This window comes from Geospiza fortis, unplaced genomic scaffold (genome assembly GCF_000277835.1).
Source record: "Geospiza fortis unplaced genomic scaffold, GeoFor_1.0 scaffold118, whole genome shotgun sequence".
Lineage (NCBI taxonomy): Eukaryota > Metazoa > Chordata > Aves > Passeriformes > Thraupidae > Geospiza > Geospiza fortis.
The window spans coordinates 282,930-287,195 of NW_005054380.1; the positions used below are offsets into that span (position 1 = coordinate 282,930).

Sequence of the window (4,266 nt, forward strand, 5' to 3'; positions counted from 1 at the left end):
GTCGTCGCGGACGGCGGGTTTTGTTTTTCCCTCAGGAACGCCACCAACGCCCTTATAGAATCACGGAATCGTCAAGGTCTGAAGAGACCTCCAAGGTCACCGAGTCCGACCACGCACTGCCACTATAACCCCTAAACCACATCAGCCAGCGCCACATCCAGGCGCCTCTTGTACACCTCCACGGACCACGACGCCATCACCTACCTGGCAACCTATTCCAGTGCCTGGCCGCTCAAACAGTGAAAATTTTCTTCTAATAGCTAATCTGAATCTCCCCTGTGTTGCCTTAGGGCCATTTCCTCCTGTCGTCTCACTGCAGGCACGGCAGAGAGCGGCCCCACCTCACTCACTACAGCCTCCTGTCAGCGGCTTGTACAGAGCGATGAGGTCCTCCCTGAGCCTTCTCAAAGCTAAACAAACCCAGCTCCCTCAGGTGTTCCTCATGAGGCATGTTTTCTAGACCCTTCCCGAGCCTCGTTGCCCTTCTCTGGATATACCACAGCCCCTCAATATCCTTTCAGAGGTGAAGGGCCCAGAACTGAAGGCAGCGCAGCCTCACCAATGCTGAGTACAGAGGAGGAATGACTTCCCTGGTCCTACTGGCTACAGTGCTCTTGATACAGGCCAGGATGCCACCAGCCTTCTTGGCCACACTGCTGGCTCATATCCAGCTGCTGTCCACCAGCCCCCAATTCTCCCTCCCTGCTGAGCAGCTCTCAAGCCACCCCTGCCCCAGGCTGGAGCTACAGGAGGTTGCTGTGATGATCCCAAGTGGAGGATGTGGCATTTGACCTTACTGAACCTCACACTGCTGTCCTCAGCCCTTTGATCGAGCCTGTCCAGGTCTCTCTGCAGAGCCTTCCTGCCCTTGAGCAACACTCTCAACCAGCCTGGTATCATCTGCAAATTTACCAAGCGTTGTTGCTTCATCTCTTCCTCCAGACAGCTTCCAGCCTTCATTGGCTGGAGGCCATCAGTAGTGCCCTCCAGCAAAGCAGCATCCTCAGGCAAAAGATACAAATTAAGAGAGAAAGAGCCCTGTTGATGCAGCTGGAACAGGGAGGCAGCTGCAGTGCCTCAGCCAGGAACAGGCCCTGTGTCGGCAGCTGTGTTGCTGCACTGCAGATCATGTTGCAATCATCAGACACGACCTAGGGGAGGGGATGCCCAAAGACACCTGGGCACAGCTGCAGGTAAGCCATGTAATATTCAGGCCGGCCTCGTGAGGCCTTTTCCTAAGGGAGCTTTAGTCTTGTCTGGTTGCAGCAGCCCCTCCCTTCAGCTGCACACACACACCAACCTGCCACCTCATGTGCTCTCACAGCTTACAGCAGCAGCTCAAAATCTCAGCTGGAACACATCAAATTTGTCTTTTGCACTCCAGTGTATCTCCCTCTCCTTCACAAACACTGTCTCCCAGCACTTCTCCTTATACCTCCCTTCTCAGCCATGCTGTCACTCCCCAAAAGTCAGACAGATGCCTCCCTTTTGCTGTTCCTCTTCATTTTAGTAATATGGGAATCATGCTAGAAACCTGTTAGTATACTCTAAAGACACTAGGAAGCATTTAACAGAAAAGTCTTCAAAAGCTCTTCTCATTCCACTCTCAGAGATGAGGGAAGCAACTCTTGTCATCCACAGCCCCTTCAGATGCCTTTTATTCTTCATTTCTCTGCAGAGAAAGACTACTTTCATGGTACTAAACTACCATAGTCAGCTCAGGAAGAAACCATTATTTACTGCTCAGTGCAGGCAGGCAAGACCCAAAAGGGCAACCCAAGCAATCTACTGACCTGATCTTGCTTGTTGGGACTTTTCCCTCCTTGGCCTCACAGTTCCCTGGCCATTCGTGCAGGACAGGATGTGCACTCAGTCCTCTGCTGAAGGACTGGACGTTCAGGCATGACACACATGCACAGGCAACTGGGGCAAGAGACTATGACTGCAAAACCCAATCCAAAGCCAAACATGGGTCATTCATGTGCTGGAAGAGAACTGTGCTTCAGTCACATGGGTTTTCAAAACGTCTTGAAGGACTGAACAAAATTACAATAACATAGTTAAGCATTAACTTGCTGCCACTTACCCTGTAAACAGCAGCATGGCTGATTCCCTTTGTGCTCTGGAAAGGTCAGAGCAGCTTTGCTCAGCGAACACTGAGTTCAGTTACAGATATTGAGATGCATCATGAGTTGTGTACAAGTACTAAAATACTATGACATAAAAGAAGCCAAACTTTATAGACTCTATTGTGCACCAGTTCACTTGGGATGAGTGGCACATAGAGTGTAAGAAATGAGCCTGAGCCAACCAACTCAGGAAATACACTTACAGTATCAGCTTACCTTGCCTGTCTGGGGAGGAATTTAGGTGGGCGGGCATCTCAGGAAGCCCCTTGAGATGGTGTACCCTGGATAAGGTATCTTCCAGAGATTCATGGACCTTTCCTGTCTCTCACCCCCTTCCTTTCAGGAAGTCTGAGAGATGGCAAATGCAAGAGATTGTTGTTCTTCCCCAGAGAGTTGGAAAGCTTCCCCAGGAGAGGTGCTGGACCGACAAGTTCTTGCACTACTCCAGGTAGGTCTAAGCAAAGTTAGTGAAAGAGCCAAGTGCACCCGAAGTGTGCTTTTCCCTTGGAGACTTGTGGGGTTTGGAAACCAGAGGAATTTTCCCCTTCACTTCAGCTGGGCTTGGATGAGCCCCAAAGTACACAGAGTAATGCAACACTGTGAAATTATGAAATGTAGGAGACAATACTCATATTTAGTATCAAAAGAGAGGACATTATGTAATGCTTGCTACCATGGTGGAACAGGAATGTCTACTTGGTTCCATGATTACAGAGGAAGCAGTAGCAAGTTAATGCTTAACTATGTCCTTGCAATTTGGTTCAATCCCAAGACTTTAAAAACCTCCAAACCAGTCTTGAAGTGGAAAGTCTGGAGCGGTTTTACTACGTGACAATACAAGGCTACCCTACAATCCAATCTACTGCCCTTCCAAAGCAGGAAATCAGTGCTTTCCAAAGAGGAGCCTGTCAGTCCGCGAGGAAAAGGGGAGATACCCGATTTCTCAGCCCGCGCCATAGGCGCTTGCCCTGGTGATGTCCCTGTCTCTTCCTGTCCCTGTGTGCTACAAAGTTACAGAAGCCAGGGCTTTGGTTATGCTAAAAACAGGCCTGCCTGAGGCTGAGCTCGCCCGGCTCGGCGTTTTATCAGCTCAAACTCCAGGTGGAAACGTGCATAGCCACTGCTCGTGCTGCTCCACCACCACTTTGTGGTCTGTGAGCCACGCATGAGGAATAAGTACAGCTTGTGCTGCTCCCCACTGGGCTGGCCAAGGAGGTGCGGGCAGCGCTCGGCGGGTGCTGTGGTGCCGGGGGAGCCGCACAGCCTTCCTTGTGCAGCCTTTCTTGTGCAGCCTTCCCTGTGCAGCCTTTCCTGTGCAGCTCGGGTACCCCCGCAGGGGCTCCTGCCCCGCTGTACAACCCCACCCTGGGACTGTGACAATTCTTCCTGGCCAGTTACAGACCGTGGTGCTCATCGCTGTGCCAGTGTTACTGCCCAGAGTGAAGGTCCCACTGGCCAGCTACAGAATCACAGTCAGTCAGTAAGGTTGGAAAAGACCTCCTGAGATGATGGAGTTCAACCTGTGGCCAGTCCCCGCCTTGACAAGCAGACCAGGCAAGGTGTGCCACGTGCAGTCTTTCCATAAACACCCCCAGGGATGGTGGCTTCACCGCCTCCCTGGGCAGCCCGTTTTCCAGTGTCCCATCACCGTTTACATGAAGGAATTCCTCCTGTTGTCCTACCTAAACCTCTCCTGGTGCAGCTTGAGGCCATGTCCCCCTGTCCTGTCCCTTGTTCCCTGGGAGCAGAGCCCGACCTCCCCCCGGCTGCATCCTCCTGTCACAGGGAGCTGTGGAGAGCAGGAAGGGCCCCCCTGAGCCTCCTTTTCTCCAGGCTGAACCCCTCCAGCTCCTCCTCTCAAACTGGTGATCCTTTCCCAGCTCCGCTCCTTGCTCTGAGAAAACCTGCAGGGACAGCGACTCCGCCACCTCCCCGGGCAGCCCATTCCAATGTCTGGCCACCCTTTCTGTGAACAACGGGCAAGGCTGGAAGGCATCATCGGGTGTCACCGGGTCCGACCTCCCTGCTCGGTGGGGCGGGAGGGGACCACCGGAGGCCATCGGGCCGGGTCCCGCAGAGCGGGGGTCTCAGCAGCCCGCGGGCAGCGGCCATGAACGGGCGGGGCGGGCCCCGCTCC

General features: G+C 53.1%; 2 protein-coding genes across 2 annotated transcripts in view; one reads left to right on the forward strand and one right to left on the reverse strand.

The window, feature by feature from the left end:
* PPP2R3A (protein phosphatase 2 regulatory subunit B''alpha) overlaps window positions 1-228 on the reverse strand; it is a 49,712-nt gene extending 49,484 nt beyond the window's left edge. The window contains exon 1 of the mRNA XM_014308674.2: window positions 205-228. The gene's annotated coding sequence lies outside the window, so the exon portion shown is untranslated. The remainder of the gene's footprint in view (window positions 1-204) is intronic.
* Window positions 1-4,266, forward strand: part of DBR1 (debranching RNA lariats 1) — a 13,185-nt gene that overhangs the window by 671 nt on the left and 8,248 nt on the right. The window lies entirely within an intron of this gene.